The 23,291-nt window shown below is 42.8% G+C and overlaps 2 long non-coding RNA genes across 2 annotated transcripts; both read left to right on the forward strand.

The window, feature by feature from the left end:
* Positions 1-8,029: 8,029 nt before the first annotated feature.
* LOC124698841 lies at positions 8,030-9,635 on the forward strand. Its single transcript, XR_007001136.1, has 3 exons — positions 8,030-8,277; positions 8,381-8,615; positions 9,226-9,635. It is a non-coding gene; the product is annotated as an uncharacterized LOC124698841 (long non-coding RNA).
* A 7,826-nt stretch (positions 9,636-17,461) lies between these two features.
* Positions 17,462-19,156, forward strand: LOC124698842. Its single transcript, XR_007001137.1, has 3 exons — positions 17,462-17,716; positions 17,820-18,054; positions 18,665-19,156. It is a non-coding gene; the product is annotated as an uncharacterized LOC124698842 (long non-coding RNA).
* Positions 19,157-23,291: the final 4,135 nt, after the last annotated feature.

Consider the following 23,291-nt stretch of genomic DNA (forward strand, 5'->3'; position numbering starts at 1 on the left):
CCGACCGGCCAACAGCCCACCAGTATCTTCATGTCCATGAGTGTGCTCATATCACCATTGAGGGTGCGGCGCCGACATCAACAAAACGGTCGTGCAGTGGGGCGGCATCGCGGACACGCCGGCGATATTCTCCGCGAGCATGCAGTGGGACGGCTGCGCGGGACCGCTTCGCTCTGGCGCTGAAGGTCGCGTGAGGTCCAAGCATGGGAGAATTCCTGCTAGCCGGTACGGCTGACCGCCACCATCGGATGACCTTCTCCAGCCTCGACCTCATGGACGATGTTGGCGGCCGTGATGGAGGGGAATAGGTCGAAACTTGTATTAGGACGGTATTTGCGATTTTTTTACGGGAAAAGAAACGCGTGAGATGGAAAAGAAGCGGAGCCGTACGATGCTTAAGGAAGAGGCGCGTCGCACGGATGGGCGCACGGCAGCGGCGCAAGCAAGCCCCGTCCATCTGTGGTAAGGCTCCAAAGCTAGGCCTTCTCTTATGGGCCTCGAGCGACAAATCAACGGGGCTCTAAAATCAACAGAAAACATACACAGTTTGTGTAGAATAATCCCACATCGCCCCTTACACCGAATCTGACCAATTTCTATACGTTTGCATATGGCCTGAGAGCACAAGCGTGGCAGAGAGAGTTGGAAGGAACTGGCACGGAAGAGAGAGAGAGAGAGAGAGAGAGAGAGAGAGAGAGAGAGAGAGAGAGAGAGAGAGAGAGAGAGAGTTGTATGGAACAGGAACGGAAGAAATCACGCACGAGCTATGGTGGTGACTGGTGAGCGCGTGGGTGCGGAGACGACGGAGACTTGGTTGGCGTGCGGCGGCGGCGCATCGCGGGTGAGGAGACCCTGCAGGCGAGGAATTTGAGCAAGGATGAGAGGCGGTCGTGGCGGCGACCGGCAGAACTCAAAGGCGGCGCGCTCGGGTACTGAGAGGAGGCGGTGACGCTGGCCCTAGCGGGCGCGCTCGACTTGGTCGATGGGGTCGACGGCGGAGCTGAGAGTCTGCGCGAGGAAAGGAGGAGGTCGGGGTGGCGCATGTTCGAGCACCGGGGTTGACGACGTCAACGTGGGTCCCTGGCGACGCGGGAAGGCAGCGGCAGCGCGGTTGGCGGTGGGCGGTGGGCGTGCTTGGCGTCTAGAGAAGCTCCTGGAGGCGGGCCGGCGAGCGGGGAGAGGAGGCGGAGCATCTGCCAGTTCTTGTGGAGTGATACGTCTCCGACGTATCGATAATTTCTTATGTTCCATGCCACATTATTGATGATATCTACATGTTTTATACATACTTTATGTCATATTTATGCATTTTCCGGCACTAACCTATTAACGAGATGCCGAAGAGCCGATTGCTGTTTTCTGCTGTTTTTGGTTTCAGAAATCCTAGTAAGGAAATATTCTCGGAATTGGACGAAATCAACGCCCAAGGGCCTATTTTCACACGAAGCTTCCAGAAGACCGAAGATGATACGAAGTGGGGCCACGAGGTGGCCAAACACTAGGGCGGCGCGGCCCAAGCCCTGGCCGCGCCGGCCTAGCGTGTGGGGCCCTCGTGTGGCCCCCTGACCTATCTCCTCCGCCTACTTAAAGCCTTCGTCGCGAAACCCCCAGTACCGAGAGCCACGATACGGAAAACCTTCCAGAGACGCCGCCGCCGCCAATCCCATCTCGGGGGATTCAGGAGATCGCCTCTCGCACCCTGCCGGAGAGGGGAATCATCTCCCGGAGGACTCTTCGCCGCCATGGTCGCCTCCGGAGTGATGAGTGAGTAGTTCACCCCTGGACTATGGGTCCATAGCAGTAGCTAGATGGTCGTCTGATACGTCCAATTTGCATCACTATTTTATATCATAATTTGCTGTTATTCATTGATATATTTCATATTGGGACACAATACTTATGTTATTTCATCTATTTTGCATGTTTCATCATTATTGGAGGATCAAGCACCGGAGCCAGGATTCTGCTGAAAAAGCACCGTCAGAACGCAATATTTCGGAAGATCAACTGTGGGAGTAAGTTATACCAAAAATCCTATTTTTCAAGATGACGAAGGAAGCCAGAAGGAGGAGCCAGGAGGACCCAGGGTGGGCCCACACCCTAGGGCGGCGCGGCCCAGGCCCTGGCCGCGCCGCCATGTGGTCTGGGGGGCCCACGACCCCTTTTTCCTCCTTTTCTTCGCGAAACCCTTCGTCCCGAAGAGTTACAGCCGCCTCTGCGGGGCGGAGAACACCAGAGAGAAAAGAGCTCTCCGGCGGGCAGGAATCCACCGGGGAAATTCCCTCCGGGAGGGGGAAATCGACGCCATCGTCACCGTCATCGAGCTGGACATCATCGCCATCACCATCATCATCATCTCCACCATCATCACCGCCGTCATCACCGCTGGACACCGTCACCGCCGTAGCAATTTGGGTTTGATCTTGATTGTTTGATAGGGGAAACTCTCCCAGTATCGATCTCTACTTGTTGTTGATGCTATTGAGTGAAACCATTGAACCAAGTTTATGTTCAGATTTTTATTCATCATCATATCACCTCTGATCATGTTCCATATGATGTCTCGTGAGTAGTTCGTTTAGTTCTTGAGGACATGGGTGAAGTCTAAATGTTAGTAGTGAACTATGGTTGAGTAATATTCAATGGTGTGATATTTAAGTTGTGGTGTTATTCTTCTAGTGGTGTCATGTGAACGTCGACTACATGACACTTCACCATTTATGGGCCTAGGGGAATGCATCTTGTACTCGTTTGCCAATTGCGGGGTTGCCGGAGTGACGAAACCTAAACCCCCGCTGGTATATCGATGCAGGAGGGATCGCAGGATCTCGCAGTTTAAGGCCGTGGTTAGATTTATTCTTAATTACTTTCTTGTAGTTGCGGATGCTTGCAAGGGGTATAATCACAAGTATGTATTAGTCCTAGGAAGGGCGGTACATTAGCATAGGTTCACCCACACAACACTTATCATAACAATGAAGATTATTTAGCCGTATGTAGCGAAAGCACTAGACTAAAATCCCGTGTGTCCTCGAGAACGTTTGGTCATTATAAGTAAACAAACCGGCTTGTCCTTTGTGCTAAAAAGGATTGGGCCACTCGCTGCAATTGTTACTCTCGCACTTTACTTACTCGTACTTTATTCAACTCGCTACATCAAAACCCCCCGAATACTTGTCTCGTGAGCATTTACGAGTGAATCCTTCATCGAAACCGCTTGTCAACACCTTCTGCTCCTCGTTGGGATCGACATTCTTACTTATCGAAGATACTACGATACACCCCCTATACTTGTGGGTCATCAAGACTATTTTCTGGCGCCGTTGCCGGGGAGTGAAGCGCTATTGGTAAATGGAATTGGTAAGGAAAACCTTTACTGTTGTGCTGATTTTATTTCTCGCTCGTCGCTATAAGTCATTATGGAGAGATCTTCTCTTCAATTTCTATTTGGGAAATCTACTACTACCGCAACGGTAGTGGATGAGGCGCCAGGTGAGGAAGTGATACCATATAAAATACCTATGAAAATTATTGAACGTGTTATGGATAACCGCTATGAAGGGGATGGAACTGTCCACCCCGGTGATCATTTACTGTTTTTGCATGAATTATGCGGGTTATTCAAATGTGCAGGTATTGCTATGGATGAAGTGAGGAAGAAATTGTTCTCTTTATCGCTGTCCGGTAAAGCGGCGCATTGGTATAAATTACTGGATAATGGGGATTCTCTTGAATGGAATGATATTGTGCCCCGGTTTTATTCTAAGTTCTATCCTCCAAGTGAAATTCATAAGGATCGGAATCGCATATATAATTTTTGGCCTCATGATGGAGAGAGTATTGCCCAAGCTTGGGGGAGATTGAAGTCTTTAATGCTCAAATGCCCCATTCATGAGCTTCCTGGTAATGTTATTATTGATAATTTCTATGCAAGACTTTCTTTTCAAGACAAGACTTTGCTCGGATACTTCTTGTTCCGGACCATTTACACGCAACAAAGAAGAGTTTAAAAGGGACCTTCTTGATCGAATCCAAGAAAATACTCGAAGGATGGGAGAACGACAAGGATAGAGAATCAGGTATAATTTATGATTATAAATGCATTGAAGCTTTTATGGATACTGATAAATTTCGTAATATGAGTGCTACATATGGTCTTGATTCTCAAGTTGCTGTAAATCTTTATAAAGCTTTTGCTTCTCATTATGAATTTCCAAAGAAGAATTTTGATAAGTATCATGAACCGTATAAAGATAAAATTGATTCATCTATTAATAAATGCATTGTAGTTGAAACTGCTGATCATGTTATTCCTGAAGCTTATATTGAAAAAACTCCTTTCCCTGCTAAAATGAAAGAGTACTCTGTTATAAATAGTGCGGTTCATAAAAGTGAAAAGAAACCCGTAGAACCCGAAGAACAAATAAAAGTTGAACTCCGCTCTTGCAATAGTTAAAGATCTTGTGACCGAAAATGTGGAGGATGGTCATATTATTTTCTCGTGAAGATGCTTCTAATATTGTTTCACATCCTAATAAACCCAAACAAGCTAGTGTTCCTATGCTATCTCGTTAGAATTGGTGATCATTGCTATTATGGATTATGTGATATTGGTGCAAGTGTTAGTGCTATTCCTTATGAGCTTTACACGGAGATTATGCACGAAATTGATTCTTGTGAACTTGAAGATATTGATGTGGTTATTCAGCTGGCTAATAGAGAAACTATTTCTCCAATTGGTATTGTTCGAGATGTGGAAGTTTTATGCGGTAAGATTAAATATCCTGCTGACTTTTTGGTACTTGGTTCTCGCTGCTAGTGATTATTGTCCTATTATCTTTGGTAGACCTTTTCTAAATACTTGTGGAGCTATTATAGATTGCAAGAAAGAGAAAATTTTGACTAAATTTGCTGGTGAATCTTATGAGTTTAACTTCTCTAAATTTACTAAAACTCCTTATAAAGCTGATTTGCCTAGTAATGATTTTAAAATGGAGCAATGTGCATCTATTGTTCTTGTTCCTAATAATCCTTTGCAGTAACATTTGGAGGATAGCGAGAGTGAAATTTTTAGGAAAGAAAGAGATGAGCTTGAGGAAATTTTTCTTTGCCAACCTATTCTCAAGCATGACTTACCGGTGGAAGATTTGGGTACAACACCGCCACCAAAGGAAGATCCTGTTTTTGATTTAAAGCCTTTACCTGATAATCTTAAATATGCTCATATTGATGATAAGAAAATATATCCTGTTATTATTAGTTCTAAGCTTTCAAAGATTGAGGAAGAATGGTTATTGGAAATATTGAAGAAGCACCGAGGCGCTATTGGCTACACTCTTGATGATTTGAAAGGGATTTCTCCTTCTATTTGCCAACATGCTATTAATATGGAAGATGATGCAAAGCTCGTTGTTGAACCTCGGCGTCGTCTAATTCCGAAGATGAAGGAAGTGGTAAGGAATGAGGTACTACGACTTCTTGAAGCCGGTATTATATATTCTATTGCCGATAGTAGATGGGTTAGTCCCGTGCATTGCGTTCCCAAGAAAGGAGGTATGACTCGTTGTGCCTAATGATAATGATGAGCTCATCCCTCAAAGAGTAGTTGTAGGGTATAGAATGTGCATTGATTTTCGAAAAGTTAACAAAGTTACTAAGAAAGATCATTACCCTTTACCATTTATTGATCAAATGCTAGAAAGATTGTCTAAAAATACTCATTTTTGTTTTCTTGATGGTTATTCGGGTTTTCACAAATTGTCGTTAAAGCTAAAGATCAAGAGAAAACCACCTTTACTCGTCCCTATGGAACTTATGCTTATAGGCGTATGCCTTTTGGTTTATGTAATGCTCCTGCTACTTTTCAAAGATGCATGTCTGCTATTTTTCATGGTTTTTGTGAAAGTATTGTAGAGGTATTCATGGATGATTTTTCCGTCTATGGGAATTCTTTTGATAGTTGCTTGCGAAACCTTGATAAAGTTTTGCGAGAGATGTGAAGAAACTAACCTTGTTCTTAATTGGGAGAAATGCCACTTTATGGTTAATGAAGGAATTGTATTGGGACATAAAATTTCGAGAGAGGTATTGAAGTTGATAGAGCTAAAGTTGAAGCAATTGAGAAGATGCCCTATCCGAGGGACGTTAAAGGTATTCGTAGTGTTCTTGGTCATGCTGGGTTTTATAGGAGATTTATTAAAGATTTATCCAAGATTTCAAAGCCTCTCACTAATCTTCTTCAAAAAGATGTACCATTTGTGTTTGATGATGATTGTTGAACCTCCTGATTGGAACTTACCCTTTGAAATTATGTGTGATGCTAGTGATTTTGCTGTAGGCGCTGTTCTTGGACAGCGAGTAGATAAAAAACTGAATGTTATTCATTATGCTAGTAAAACTGTTGATGCTGCTCAAAGAAATTATGCTACAACTGAAAAGGAATTATTAGCTGTAGTTTTTGCTTGTGATAAATTTAGATCTTATATTGTTGATTCAAAAGTTACTATTCATACCGATCATGCTTGCAATTAGATACCTTATGACAAAGAAAGATGCTAAGCCGAGGCTTATTAGATGGGTACTTCTTTTGCAAGAACTTGATTTACATATTGTAGATAGGAAAGGTGCTGATAATCCCGTTGCTTGATAATTTGTCTAGATTGGAAAATATTTCTTATGATCCTGTTCTCGTTAATGATAGTTTTCCAAATGAACAATTGGCTGTAATAAAGGTGAGCTCGCGAGACAGATCCTTGGTATGTCGATTATGCTAACTTTATTGTTTCCAAGTACTTGCCTCCAACCTTTTCAGCTCAGCAAAGGAGGAAATTCTTTTATGACTTGAGGCATTATTTCTGGGATGACCCACACTTATATAAAGAAGGAGTGGATGGTATTATGCGAAGATGTGTCCCCGAATATGAACAACAGGAGATATTGAGTAAATGTCATGGTAGTACTTATGGAGGACATCACGCCGGAGAAAGAACCGCGCAAAAGGTTCTACAATCAGGTTTTTATTGGCCAACTCTCTTCAAGGATGCGAGAAAGTTTATTTTATCTTGTGATGAATGCCAAAGGGTTGGTAATATCTCCGGACGCAATGAAATGCCCATGAATTATACTCTTGTTATTGAACCGTTTGATTGTCGGGGATTTGACTTCATGGGACCTTTTCCGTCTTCGGAAGGTAACACTCATATACTTGTTGCTGTTGATTATGTTACTAAATGGGTGGAAGCCATACCTACAAAAAGTGCTGATGGTGAGACCTCTTTAAGAATGCTTTTAGATATTATTTTTCCTAGATTTTGGAGTACCTAGATATATTATGACTGATGGAGGTTCTCATTTTATTCATGGAGGTTTTAGAAAAACTCTTGCTAAGTATGGTATTAATCATAGAATTGCTTCCGCTTATCATCCTCAAACTAGTGGTCAAGTAGAATTATCAAATAGAGAGATTAAATCTATTTTGGTAAAGACCGTTAATAAAACTAGAAAGAATTGGGCTAGTAAATTGAAGGATGCACTTGGGCTTATAGAACTGCTAATAAAAATCCCATGGGAATGTGTAACATCCCAAAATCCATGCATTTTCAAATTCATGCATTGCATCATAGCACCATGCCAAAGTTTCAGTTTTGATAAAGTTTAATCGTTTTTCTTGCAAAAAACCAAATTCTATTCTATTCTGCTAATAGTCTATTAGCTCAAACGCATAAACTATATACGTGTATGCGACTTGTCGGACCGGAACGGTGCTCCATATTATCCAGATAGTGTACTGGGTTTCTTTATAAATTTTACAATTTTATTTCAGTAAAATCAGAATTCAAATCAAATTATACAAAAGAAATAAACTAGAAATAGAAGAAGAAAAAAAGGCCGGCCGGCCGGACCAGCCGAACGCGCGCGCGTGCGGGCCAAGCGGCCAAGGCCAGCAACAGCGTGGCAGGCAGCACGACCACGTTGCTTCTCTTTTCCTTTCTAGCTCTTTTCTCTTCTTTCCTGCTGACAGCTAGGCCCCACGCCTATCATCTTCTATCTCCACGAATCAGTCTGTTCGTATACGGGACGAACTCTGCCTGCGGAACTGTCCACGAAAATCTCCGATTTCGGCTCAGATTTTAACCCCTTTGCCACGAAATTTTGCCTATAAATACCCCATATACTCCTCAATATATTGACCCCAAAAGCCTCAATTTTTGCGCCGCCAGGCTGCGCAAATTTCTCGCCGGAGATCCGATCTACAGCCACCATTGTTGGAGCTCGGAGGTTGATGTCGCCGACGAATCCGACCACCTCTGTCCCTCCTTTTTGTTCTAAGTTCTTCCCCTTTCGGTACAACGTCGTCCTCACGCTTTTTCCCCATCTGCAGAGCACTGGGACGCCGGTAATTCCTCGCCGGAGTTTTCGCCGGAGTTCACCATCGCCCGGAGCTCCATTCGCCCGTAGCTGCCACCCGAGAGAGAGGAACACGACGGAAAAGACACCACTGTGACCGCTGTTGTCCGCTGCATCTCGACGTCCACTTCGCCGCCGCCAAAAACCGTCGGAACCGTTGCCAAGTTCATCGTCTGAGCCGCCGTCGCCACCGTCATCCATTGATTCCGGTGAGCTCCCAGATTCAATCTGGACAGTCTATTCTTCTTCTAATCCGACGACCCAAAAGTGTGATCCGCGTGAAAGGGTATCAGCGAATCAGATCGCGCCACGTGTCGCTGTTTTAATGTCAAATAGAAATTTTCGTACGTAAAAGACAGGGGATATGCTAATCTTGTAAAAATCATAACTATAGTTCCGTAACTCGAAAAATTGCATACAATATACCGTTGAATTCATAAAATTGAGAGGAACACAGCAGTGCTGTTACTCTGTACTTTTCGGAAATTTATAGATTTTCAAATTTAAAACTAGTGTTTATAGTATTTTTGATATATTACAACCTTGGTAAATGCTTTTAAATTAATTCCAACGCCAAATGAAAGATAATGAAATTGTCTCTGTAGCAGTATGCCTATTTTGGATTTTCGAAAATTATTTCATACATAAATTACTGTTGCATTAACTATCTTAAGTGGAGATCCTATTGAATAAATAAATTGTTTTTAATGTACCATAGGAAGCGAAATTTGTTTCCAGAGCATGCATGCATAATTTCATTGTCTAATTCCTCTGTCTGTAATGCCTTGCGATTTATTAAGAATTGTTTGCTTGCGTTAGATTGCCCGAAGTGCAACGATTGCGACTGCAACGATTGTCTGAACAACACCCAAGGCAAGTGTCACACACCGTTCTGTCCTATTATTTCTCTATGCACTTGGTAGTTATTTTCAGTAGCTATGTATGTGTAGGACTTGTTTTTAAATATATATTGCTATGCAAAAACCTATCTAGGATAGCCATATGTTTCATGACATAATTCTTGTCGCCATCGTATTGTAGAATGCTTAGCCCTGCTATTTTAGATGCGTGGATTGGGAATCACGATGTGATTTGTTTCGTTGGAAATATTGTTTTGATGTAATAAAACAACCTAAGATAATGAATCATCTGGGTGGAAGTGGTTTGCTTGGTTTATGTTGAGTGGTTACACCGGAGCCATGTCTATGGCGGTCGCGTGTATCACACTTGTGGTTGGCCACCCAGAAACAAAGAGATTTGACGGGTTTCGTTTTAGTAGCTTCCGAGTACAACCACATGTCATATGGGCTCTGTCTTGACTAATTAAGTTATAGGACCATGGCCGGTCGTGTATCGACAGGTAGTGGATTGTAGGTTGGGTATGATCCGAAGCGTGGTTCATGGTTCTATTTCCCAAAGGTCTCGTCTTAGCCTTCACCCGACCATTTGAGCAAATTGAGCATCATGGTAAAAGGGGCTGGCTAGGTCATGTGGGCAAAGTGTACATCCTCTCGAGAGTGTCAAACTAAGTACTTAGCCGTGTCCCCGGTTATGGACAATATGAGCAACTAGAGTCTGGAACTGTTTGGATTATCTCATCATTCCAATTTCTTAAATAAAACTTGATGGGTAACATTGGTTGACTTTGTGATGATAGTTAGTGAGTTTTGAAGAAAATAAAATTGCTTCCAAAGTAGGAGAAATAAAGATTGCTTTTCTGCAAATGTGCCTAAACTCCACCTGCCAAATATGCACGTAGTTAGGCGCCATTTATATATCCACCAAAAGTGACATTTGCCAATACAATTCCAAATGTATTGACCTGCGTGGCTGCAACGTTTTATGTTGCAGGTTACTCCGAAGACGAGTAAGGTATCGATATTAGGTCGCGAGCTTCCACTCAACATGTTCGCTCGTGGCGTGATGGAGCTCTTTGAATTTATTTGTTTTCCGCTTTGAACTCTGTTATTTGGAGCTAGCCATGAGCTATGCAAGTTGTAATAAATATATTATGGATCATACGTTGTAATAAGTGACGCATTTGCTATTCCGTTTATTCATCGAACTGTGTGTGCTAGCGAGTCGATCCGGGGACTAGCACATTATGCACGAGAGATTCAATTCTTACCGGGTTGAATCGCTTCAGATGGTATCAGAGCATTGTGTTGACTGTAGGTTCGTGACCTTAGAAAATGGAGTAGATTAGGAAGACCATAGGAATTAAAAACCTATTTAATCCTGTCTTTTACTTCTTGCACTTTCGTTCTTGTAAGCTCTCATCATTACATCTTCTCACACATTCCTTGTTTGAAATTGTAGATGGCAGCATACACCCACATCGTGACCGCTGACCGCAATGGCCATGAGAAGCTTTTCAACACACACCTAGCTCGAGCCGCGAGCAGCGTGGGTCTCCATATGCCGTACTGTAGAGGGAGGCAGCTGGAAAACGGAAGCTGGGAGATTGAGACTGTCATCCGTGGGCGTGCCATAGCACCGTACACGGAGGATATCATCTTTGTGAAGGAGTATCCCGAGCTGGAATAGAGGAACGGACATGGCAATGCAGGAGGCCTTGTCTCGTCTTTGCCACACCTATCTTGAGGACTTCCCGACTGGATCGTCTTTCCGCTACTTTGGAAGGCGTAACCATGAAGGACACCCGGTGAGGACCAATGGGGATAGGCCCCGGATGTTGTTGGTCCACGCTCGGCTTGAGGACATGGAGTGCCACCTTCATGATGTTCAAGAGTTGTTGAGGATGGAGACTGAGGAGAATGGCTATGCAACCATGGTTATAAATCAACTCAACGGGGAGGTTAACGATCTACACCATGCCGCCAATATCCGGGAGAACACCATCAACGCAAAGGATGCTCAGATCGCCGAGAAGGACACGCAAATTGCTGCACTCCAAGCGCAACTGAACCCACCTCCGCCACCGCCGCCATCTGATGATGAAGATGATGACGATGATGATGATGACGACGATGATGATGGAGGTCAAGGAGGTGCAAACGCAGAAGATGAAGGTGAAGAGGAGGACCCTGAGGAGGTGGACTACCTTATTTCTGATGATGAGGAAGACCCTCCGGAGGAGAACACACCACCAGCCATGAACACTCGCTCGAAGAAGCGGCGCAAGTTCATGAGGGCCTCGGTCTACGCCAACCTCTTCAAAGTTTAACTAGGATTTGCCCATCATTAGTTCTTCGTTAGGAAATCGATATTCGTGATAGCTAGGATATTGACCATATCGTCTTCTGGTATGGCCAAAGTATTGCTTAGGATTTGTTATTCTTGAATCTTTGAATTGTTAGGAATTTTCGTGAGGTTTATAAATCAGTATTAAATTCGTTTTTACCAAAAGTTGTTGTCTGTGCGAGCTACAGTTTTCTGCTGATACTGTTTACTGCGCGATTTTTTATAAATTCCTGTAGCGTCAGAAAAATCTGAAAAAAAAATTTAAAAATGCGGAATTTCCTGTAGTACGTGCACAAAAATTGGCGTTCGATTCCGACCTGTTTTGGATGCCCAGATAATTCCGTTTCTACAGTAGACGAAATCTGGACAGAATCTGTCATGTTTTTCAACGGTGCTTGTTTGTTTGGTTATGTCAATTGCTATGATTGTTTGGTTCTGTGATGTTTGTGTATTAGTATGGGTAGTGTTTTCTTTAGTTTCTATCTATCTAAAACTCATCTATGCTGACCCAAACAGATGCCGCCTCGACGTGCACGCACTGGCAACAACAACAACAACAACGACACCGGCAACAACAATAATGATATGCAACGGATGTTGGCAGCACGGACTACAGTTGATGCAAGTAATGACTCAGTTCATGGCGAACAACAATCAGAACCAGAACAATAATAATAACAACAATCCACCTCCACAAGTGGACATGCTCACAAGATTTCTGAGGTTGAGGCCTGCTAAGTTCTCTAATGCACCTGAGCCAATGATAGCACTTGATTGGCTGCGTTCGTGAGTAAAGATCTAGTAAGCTGTGGGATGTACTGATGAGGAGAAGGTGAGATTTGCTGCTCACTTGCTTGAAGGACCCGCAGCCTCTTGGTGGGACAATTTCCAGATAACTCATCCTATTGAAGGCATCACCTGGGAGATGTTCCAGGAGGGTTTTCGCACAGCTCATGTTTCATCTGGGGTTATGAGCCTGAAGAGGAGAGAGTTCCGCAACTTGCGTCAGAGTTTCCGCACGGTGTCTGAATACATAGAGGAATTCAGCAATCTAGCACGCTATGCGCCAGAAGATGTGGATACTGATGCGAAGAGGAAGGAGAGATTCCTGGATGGCTTGAATGATGAGCTTGCTATTCAACTATCGAGTGGTGCATGTTCCTGATTTCCGGACACCGATGGACAAGGCTAGAATCCTTGAGGGAAAGAAAAAGCAAGCCGAGAACCGCAAGAGGAAGAACAACAACTACAACTCGGGGTCACAACGAGAGAACACGCACATTCCATGATGGGAATGGCAATTGCAGGTACCACAGGCATGGTAGCAATGGACATAACGACCATGGAGGAAATGGCCGCCACCATAATGGCCACAAGAGTCACAGCCACCACAACTCTGGGAGAGGGAATAGCCACAACCATGGAGGCAACAATGGCAGGAACAATAATAGCTTCGCCAGGAAAGATCTGAGCCTGGTGGAGTGCTTCAAGTGCCACAAGAAGGGGCACTATTCAAATGAGTGCCCGGAGAAGAAGGAGGAAAATGCAAAGCCAAACCCATTCCAGAAGGGACATGTTAACCATGTCAATGTGGAGGAAGTTTATGAGGAACCAGACGCCGTTATTGGTACGTTTCTGCTCAATAATTTTTCAGCACTTGTACTGTTTGATACCGGTGCATCGCATTCATTCATATCAAGGGTATTTGTGGATAGAAATAAGATACCCACCGAGAGCATTAGAACACCAATAAAAATTAGCTCACCTGGGGGAGAGATGATAGCAACCTTTGGGTGTCGCCGGTTAATCCTAGAGATTGGAGCACATAGTTTTCCCACTAGCCTAATTGTTTTGGAGTCACAAGGCCTAGATGTAATCCTAGGTATGGATTGGATGACTGAATATGAAGCTGTTATAGAATGTGCTAAGAGATCAATAATGCTTACAACCCCGGAGAAGAAACGCATCCGTTTCAAATCAACCTTTGAACTTAGAGGGACCAAGATTAATTCTCTTAAGGGGGTTAGCATAGAGGATGTTCTTATAGTGAGAGAGTACCCGGATGTGTTTCCAGAGGAATTGCCGGGAATGCCACCCGATAGAGAAGTGGAGTTTCTCATCGAATTAATGCCTGGAACTGGACCTATAGCTAAGAGGCCGTATAAGATGGATGTAGAGGAATTAAAGGAACTTAAGAAACAGCTTAGGGAGCAACTGCAAAAGGGTTTTATCCGGCCTAGTTCATCATCTTGGGGAGCGCCTGTTTTATTTGTGGAGAAGAAGGATTCTACCAAGAGACTAGTTATGGATTTTCGCTCTCTCAATGAGGTGACAATTAAGAATAAGTACCCGCTGCCCAATATCAATGACTTGTTTGACCAATTGAAAGGAGCAAAGGTGTTCTCTAAGATCGATCTTCGATCGGGTTATTTCCAATTGAAGATTCGAGAGCAAGATATACCTAAGACTGCGTTCACAACTAGGTATGGTTTATATGAGTATACAGTTATGCCATTTGGACTAACAAATGCTCCAGCATATTTTATGACTATGATGAACAAGGTATTCATGGAGTACTTGGATAAATTCGTAGTTGTGTTCATTGATGATATATTGATATATTCCAAAGATGATGCTGAGCATGAGAAGCATTTGCGTTTGATCATGGAGAAGCTTAGGGAACACAAACTGTATGCCAAATTCAACAAATGTGAGTTCTGGTTGAATAAAGTTGGATTTCTTGGACATATTATTTCAGCAGAAGGAGTCGCAGTGGATCCAAGTAAGGTATCATCCGTGACTGAATGGGAGACACCTAAAAATGTAGGGGATATCCGAACTTTCTTAGGACTTGCAGGATATTATCGGAGATTCATAGAGAACTTTTCCAAAATTGCTAGACCAATGACTGAATTATTGAAGAAGGAGAAGAAGTTCATTTGGACCGACGCTTGTGAAGCCGACTTTCGAGAATTGAAGCAACGCCTTGTAAGTGCACTCGTTTCGTGTTTGCTCGATATCCAGAAGGATTTCCAAGTTTATTGTGATGCCTCTCGTCAAGGACTTGGTAGCGTATTGATGCAAGATGGGAGAGTAGTATCATATGCCTCACGCCAACTTAAGCATCATGAAAAGAATTATCCTACCCATGACTTAGAGCTAGCATCAGTCGTGCACGCACTCAAGGTGTGGAGACATTATCTGATGGGGAAGCATTGTGATGTGTACACCGACCATAAAAGCCTGAAGTATATATTCACTCAGAAGGAGCTGAATATGAGACAAAGGAGATGGTTGGAACTCATAAAGGATTATGATATGAATTTGCAATACCACCCAGGAAAAGCTAATGTTGTAGCCGATGCACTTAGCCGTAAGGTTTATGTGAATGGTATAACCTCAGGGGAGATACCTTTGGATTTGTGTGAACAATTCAAGGATCTCGGATCGGAAATAGTGCCACGGGGCTATTTGGCATCTATGGAAGTGATGCCCACTCGCTAGACAGGATCGAAAAGCTCGTAAAGAAGACGAGTGAGATGGAGGAAATAAAAGGGAACATGAGCAAGGGTAAGGCGAAGGGTTTTCGCTTGGACGAACAAGGAACTCTATGGTTTGAGAAGCGTTTATGTGTGCCCAATGACCCTGAGATTAGGAAGTTGATACTCCAGGAAGCTCATGATTCTCCGTATTCTATTCATCCAGGTAATACTAAGATGTACATGGATTTGCGAGACAGATTTTGGTGGTCCAATATGAAGAGAGAAATTGCAGAGTATATTGCCCTATGTGATGTGTGTAGTAGAGTAAAAGTTGAACATCAGAAACCAGCAGGATTGCTACAACCACTGGCCCATACCGATTGGAAGTGGGACAAGATTGGAATGGATTTCATCACGGGATTACCCAAGACCAGATCCGGGTATGATTCAATTTGGGTTGTTGTTGATCATTTGACCAAAGTAGCTCACTTCATACCCGTGAAGACCACATACACAAGTGCCAAATTAGCCAAGATTTATATGAGCAAGATTGTGTGTTCGCATGGAGTTCCGAAGGGAATTGTTTCTGATAGAGGTACTCAATTCACTTCCCACTTTTGGCGTCAATTGCATGAATCATTGGGTACTAGATTGGAGTTTAGTACAGCGTTTCACCCACAGATCGATGGGCAGACCGAAAGAGTAAACCAAATATTAGAGGACATGTTGAGAGCCTGTGCTCTAGATTATGGATCTAGTTGGGATGAGAATCTACCATATGCCGAGTTCTCCTACAACAATAGCTACCAATCTAGCATTGAGATGGCTCCATTCGAAGCACTGTATGGCAGGAAGTGTAGAACACCGCTGTTATGGGATGGAGTTGGAGAGCGCAGTTTATTTGGACCCGACTCGATCAAGGAAGCTGAAGAGAAGGTTCGACTTATTCGTGACAGGCTGAAAGTGGCACAATCAAGACAGAAGAGTTATGCGGATTCTAAGCGTAGAGAGGTGACATATGAGATAGGAGATAGAGCGTACCTTAGAGTTTCACCGCTACGCGGAGTTAAGAGGTTTGGTATTAAGGGTAAGCTGGCACCGCGATTCATTGGACCCTATAAAATCCTTGCTCGCAAGGGAGAGGTAGCTTATGAGTTAGAATTGCCTGAGGCGTTAGCAGCAGTACATAATGTGTTCCATGTGTCCCAATTAAAGAAGTGTCACCCAGAGATGGCGGATACGCCACTAAGAGATACAGTTCCGTTGGATGAGGTTCAACTAGAAAGTGATCTCACGTATGAGGAGAAACCTATCAAGATTCTGGACACGACGGAGAGGTTTACTCGCACAAAGACAATCAGATTTTGCAAAGTTCGGTGGAGTCATCATTCGAGGAGGAAGCCACTTGGGAACGAGAGGAAGATCTTCGAGAAGACCACCCACACCTATTTGCTAGCCACTCCGAATCTCGAGGGCGAGATTCATCTTAAGGGGGTTAGGTTTGTAACATCCCAAAATCCATGCATTTTCAAATTCATGCATTGCATCATAGCACCATGCCAAAGTTTCAGTTTTGATAAAGTTTAATCGTTTTTTCTTGCACAAAAACCAAATTCTATTCTATTCTGCTAATAGTCTATTAGCTCAAACGCATAAACTATATACGTGTATGCGACTTGTCGGACCGGAACGGTGCTCCATATTGTCCAGATAGTGTACTGGGTTTCTTTACCGGAAATTCAATTCGGCTCCCGGGTGCGTATGCTCCCTCTACCAACAAAACATATTTCGAAGTGTGGAAAAATTTTGACAAAAAATTGTACATGTACATCTCCATAATATATGTGTATGGGTCAAGTTTCACGAAAAAATAATATTTTTTGTGGCCTATATAAAAAAGAGAAAACTTATCCTGTGAAAAGCATTGTTTTTAGCACTGAATTTTATCTTTTTTACACACGTCACATGATAAGTTCATTTTTTATGAAACGACTTTGTGAGCGCGTAGCACATGAAGATGTACGTGCGAATTTTTTATTTCAATTTTTTTGAAATTTAAAATATGTGCAAGATGCATTTCAAAATATAGGGAGCATATGCTCCCATGTTCCAAAACATCGCTCCCGTTTCTTTACAAATTTTACAATTTTATTTCAGTAAAATCAGAATTCAAATCAAATTATACAAAAGAAATAAACTAGAAATAGAAGAAGAAAAAAAGGCCGGCCGGCCGGACCAGCCGAACGCGCGCGCGTGCGGGCCAAGCGGCCAAGGCCAGCAACAGCGTGGCAGGCAGCACGACCACGTTGCTTCTCTTTTCCTTTCTAGCTCTTTTCTCTTCTTTCCTGCTGACAGCTAGGCCCCACGCCTATCATCTTCTATCTCCACGAATCAGTCTACGAATCAGTCTGTTCGTATACGGGACGAACTCTGCCTGCGGAACTGTCCACGAAAATCTCCGATTTCGGCTCAGATTTTAACCCCTTTGCCACGAAATTTTGCCTATAAATACCCCATATACTCCTCAATATATTGACCCCAAAAGCCTCAATTTTTGCGCCGCCAGGCTGCGCAAATTTCTCGCCGGAGATCCGATCTACACCCACCATTGTTGGAGCTCGGAGGTTGATGTCGCCGACGAATCCGACCACCTCTGTCCCTCCTTTTTGTTCTAAGTTCTTCCCCTTTCGGTATAACGTCGTCCTCACACTTTTTCCCCATCTGCAGAGCACTGGGACGCCGGTAATTCCTCGCCGGAGTTTTCGCCGGAGTTCACCATCGCCCGGAGCTCCATTCGCCCGTAGCTGCCACCCGAGAGAGAGGAACACGACGGAAAAGACACCACTGTGACCGCTGTTGTCCGCTGCATCTCGACGTCCACTTCGCCGCCGCCAAAAACCGTCGGAACCGTCGCCAAGTTCATCGTCTGAACCGCCGTCGCCACCGTCATCCATTGATTCCGGTGAGCTCCCAGATTCAATCTGGACAGTCTATTCTTCTTCTAATCCGACGACCCAAAAGTGTGATCCGCGTGAAAGGGTATCAGCGAATCAGATCGCGCCACGTGTCGCTGTTTTAATGTCAAATAGAAATTTTCGTACGTAAAAGACAGGGGATATGCTAATCTTGTAAAAATCATAACTATAGTTCCGTAACTCGAAAAATTGCATACAATATACCGTTGGATTCATAAAATTGAGAGGAACACAGCAGTGCTGTTACTTTGTACTTTTCGGAAATTTATAGATTTTCAAATTTAAAACTAGTGTTTATAGTATTTTTGATATATTACAACCTTGGTAAATGCTTTTAAATTAATTCCAACGCCAAATGAAAGATAATGAAATTGTCTCTGTAGCAGTATGCCTATTTTGGATTTTCGAAAATTATTTCATACATAAATTACTGTTGCATTAACTATCTTAAGTGGAGATCCTATTGAATAAATAAATTGTTTTTAATGTACCATAGGAAGCGAAATTTGTTTCCAGAGCATGCATGCATAATTTCATTGTCTAATTCCTCTGTTTGTAATGCCTTGTGATTTATTAAGAATTGTTTGCTTGCGTTAGATTGCCCGAAGTGCAACGATTGCGACTGCAACGATTGTCTGAACAACACCCAAGGCAAGTGTCACACACCGTTCTGTCCTATTATTTCTCTATGCACTTGGTAGTTATTTTCAGTAGCTATGTATGTGTAGGACTTGTTTTTAAATATATATTGCTATGCAAAAACCTATCTAGGATAGCCATATGTTTCATGACATAATTCTTGTCGCCATCGTATTGTAGAATGCTTAGCCCTGCTATTTTAGATGCGTGGATTGGGAATCACGATGTGATTTGTTTCGTTGGAAATATTGTTTTGATGTAATAAAACAACCTAAGATAATGAATCATCTGGGTGGAAGTGGTTTGCTTGGTTTATGTTGAGTGGTTACACCGGAGCCATGTCTATGGCGGTCGCGTGTATCACACTTGTGGTTGGCCACCCAGAAACAAAGAGATTTGACAGGTTTCTGTTTTAGTAGCTTCCAGTACAACCACATGTCATATGGGCTCTGTCTTGACTAATTAAGTTATAGGACAATGGCCGGTCGTGTATCGGCAGGTAGTGGATTGTAGGTTGGGTATGATCCGAAGCGTGGTTCATGGTTCTATTTCCCAAAGGTCTCGTCTTAGCCTTCACCCGACCATTTGAGCAAATTGAGCATCATGGTAAAAGGGGCTGGCTAGGTCATGTGGGCAAAGTGTACATCCTCTCGAGAGTGTCAAACTAAGTACTTAGCCGTGTCCCCGGTTATGGACAATATGAGCAACTAGAGTCTGGAACTGTTTGGATTATCTCATCATTCCAATTTCTTAAATAAAACTTGATGGGTAACATGGGTTGACTTTGTGATGATAGTTAGTGAGTTTTGAAGAAAATAAAATTGTTTCCAAAGTAGGAGAAATAAAGATTGCTTTTCTGCAAATGTGCCTAAACTCCACCTGCCAAATATGCACGTAGTTAGGCGCCATTTATATATCCACCAAAAGTGACATTTGCCAATACAATTCCAAATGTATTGACCCTGCGTGGCTGCAACGTTTTATGTTGCAGGTTACTCTGAAGACGAGTAAGGTATCGATATTAGGTCGCGAGCTTCCACTCAACATGTTCGCCTGTGGCGTGATGGAGCTCTTTGAATTTATTTGTTTTCCGCTTTGAACTCTGTTATTTGGAGCTAGCCATGAGCTATGCAAGTTGTAATAAATATATTATGGATCATACGTTGTAATAAGTGACGCATTTGCTATTCTGTTTATTCATCGAACTGTGTGTGCTAGCGAGTCGATCCAGGGACTAGCACATTATGCACAGAGATTCAATTCTTACCGGGTTGAATCACTTCAGAATGTCACCTTATAAAATGGTTTATGGGAAAGCTTGTCATTTACCTTTAGAACTAGAGCACAAAGCTTATTGGACTGTTAGAGAATTAAATAAAGATCCTAAACTTGCCGGTGATAAGAGGTTGATGCAATTGAGTTCTCTAGATGAATGGAGAAGTGAAGCTTATGAAAATGCTAAACTCTTTAAAGAGAAAGTTAAAAAATGGCATGATAGGAGGATTATCAAAAGAGAATTTAATATTGGGGATAAAGTCCTATTGTATCGGTCTCGTCTCGGATTCTTTGCGTGGAAATTACTCTCGAAATGGGAAGGACCATATGTTGTCGAGGAGGTGTATCGTTCAGGAGCAATCAAAATTAGCACTCTCCAAGGCAATGCTACGCAAGTGGTGAATGGACAAAGACTCAAGCATTATATCTCGGGTGATTCTTACAATGTTGATGTTGATATTATTCAAGTGGAAACACCGGAAGCTTTCATCAAAGGGCAAATTGACGATCCGCCGTAACTCGACTTTGAATAGGTAACGATGATCGGTAATGAAAAGTACGCAATTTACTTTCCGAACAATATTTTCGCTGTTTTTGGAAAATATGAGAAATTACGAGTTCGAAACGGAGTGGAAAGGACGCACGAGGGGCGCCACCATAGGCCGGCGCGGCCAAGCTCGGGCCCGCGCCGACCTATGGTCCGGCCGCCCCGTCGCCCCTTTCCGACTCGGTTCGATCCGGTACTTTCCGTTTGTCGTGAAATTTTTTGCTATATAATCCCCGGACCCTCGGAGGTCCGTATATCGTTTTCTCGACGTGTTTTGTTTCGAGTCGTTTCGCCAGGAATTATTTCAGATCTAGAGCCATCATGTCCTCGTCGGAAACTCCGAAGGATAGCTCCCGCAAGGATGTTGGCAACTTGTACATGGAGGAGCTGAAGATGCACCCAAAGGAGTTGATGCTCGTCGAGGGAGAATTGCAGATCAAGGATGTTCAAGGTCCTAAAGGAGAAGGAAGCTTGGAAGACAGGATGGAGAAGCTAGAACAAGAGGTTTTCAAATACAAGAAGATGGCTGAGCGTGAGGTGGATATCTTCCACAGGATTGTGTCCGAACTCATTGCTGAACATGAGAAGGAAACTGGAAAGCTTTGGAGCGACATCCTCTCACTTCACGACACCACCAACAAGCTCCAAGCACAACTCTATGACGTTCAGAATCAGAACTGTGAGTATGAAAACAGGTTTAAATACATAAGCCGTGCTGCTAGTTTCAGAATCCCCGAGACCAAGATGTCGTTTCTTGATGGAGAGCCTCTTCCTTGGAAGTTTGATGACGGGAATTCATCACCACCATCACCGAAGGAGTAGCTCATCATCGGTATTGGCATCCCCTTGGTTTGTTCCAAGCTTGGGGGAGTGCCGCGGTATCACATTATCACTACCTTTTACTTTTATTGTCAAGTAGTGTCATATCATGAGTAGGGAAGTTATCGTATAAGATGGGTTGCAGTTGGAAGTATCTCTCCTTTAGTTGGTTGTCTATGTATCCCTTGGTGTGAGCTATCGTTATGGAATATTAATGAGAAGTCTTATCATTTACATATTGCACATCTTATTCTAGTTTGCAATCTCTATTATATGATTCACCTTGTTGTTAGTATTGGTATCACTTTGGGAGCATTGAATAAATCTATTTGGTTTTGGCAAACTTAGCATTGGTCAATAGCAACAACACTTTGAGGTTTAAGTAGAAAAGAGAAATACATGTAGATGTTTCATTGTCTTTCTTGTTAGCTCATAGCTTATTATTCTGAAGTTAAGATCGTTTGTGCTTACAAGGAAGATGCATGATTGTTTCTATCATATGTATATTTGTTTGTTTCCCTCGACTCTTATGCTTGCTAATTAACCTTGCTAGCCAAAGACCTGTACTGAGAGGGAATGCTTCTCGTGCATCCAAACCTAAACCCAAACCTATGCCATTTGTGTCCACCATACCTACCTACTACATGGTATTTTCTGCCATTCCAAGTAAATACTTCATGTGCTACCTTTAAACAATTCAAAACTTAGTATCTCTTATTTGTGTTAATGTTTCATAGCTCATGAGGAAGTATGTGGTGTTTTATCTTTCAATCTTGTTGGGCAACTTCCACCAATGGACTAGTGGTTTCATCCGCTTATCCAATAATTTTGCAAAAAGAGCTGGCAATGGGATTCCCAGTCCCAAATTAATCAAACTAAATAGACACTCCTCCATGGTATGTGATTGATGGACGGCACCCGAAGGATTCGGTTAGCCATGGCTTGTGTAAGCAAAGGTTGGGGGGGAGTGTCATCATCATAATAAAGCTAAAATAGAAAGGCACTCCTTCATGGTATGAGATTATTGGCAGGCACCCGAGGATTCGGTTAGCCATGGTTTGTGAAAGAAAGGTTGGAAGGAGTGCCACACAAAATTAAAATAATATGGGAGCTGCTCTTAGGAGGTTGTCTAGCAAGGGGGTTAGAGTACCCGCTACCAGTCGTTGACAACAACAAACACCTCTCAAAATGTTACTTTTATTCTCTTTATATGATTGCAAAACTGAAAAAGCTCTAGCACATGATTTAATCCCTGTTTCCCTCTGCGAAGGGCCTGTCTTTTACTTTATGTTGAGTCAGTAAACCTATTTCCCTCCATCTCAAGCAAGCATTTGAGTAGTTGTGATCAAACCATTATATTGTGATTTGCTACATCATGTCTTTTATTCTTCCTTGTTTAGTACAAGTTTTATCTGAATGAATATAGCTTTGCAAGTTATCAATGATCATGAGAAGACCATTATGATTGAGTATGCAAGTTGTGCCTTATAAATTTTAACATGAGAGCGCTGCTCAATGAAATAAATATAATCTGTTAATTGTTCTCTAACCAAGAACGAAGTTTGCCATCACCAATCATGATTTCTCATGCACCTTTACTTGTGATTACCTTATACTTGTTTCAATATGAGTTATAAGAGGTTGTTTACTATAATGTCCTGTGTGAATGAATATGATGCTTCTTGTCCGTATTTTATTTATCGACTCTTCACTCCATAAACATGTGGTCATGTCTATCGAGTTCGGTTTCGCTTGGGGACAAGCGAAGTCTAAGCTTGGGGGAGTTGATACGTCCAATTTGCATCACTATTTTATATCATAATTTGCTGTTATTCATTGATATATTTCATATTGGGACACAATACTTATGTTATTTCATCTATTTTGCATGTTTCATCATTATTGGAGGATCAAGCACCGGAGCAGGATTCTGCTGAAAAAGCA

The sequence above is a fragment of the Lolium rigidum genome, chromosome 3 (genome assembly GCF_022539505.1).
Source record: "Lolium rigidum isolate FL_2022 chromosome 3, APGP_CSIRO_Lrig_0.1, whole genome shotgun sequence".
NCBI lineage: Eukaryota > Viridiplantae > Streptophyta > Magnoliopsida > Poales > Poaceae > Lolium > Lolium rigidum.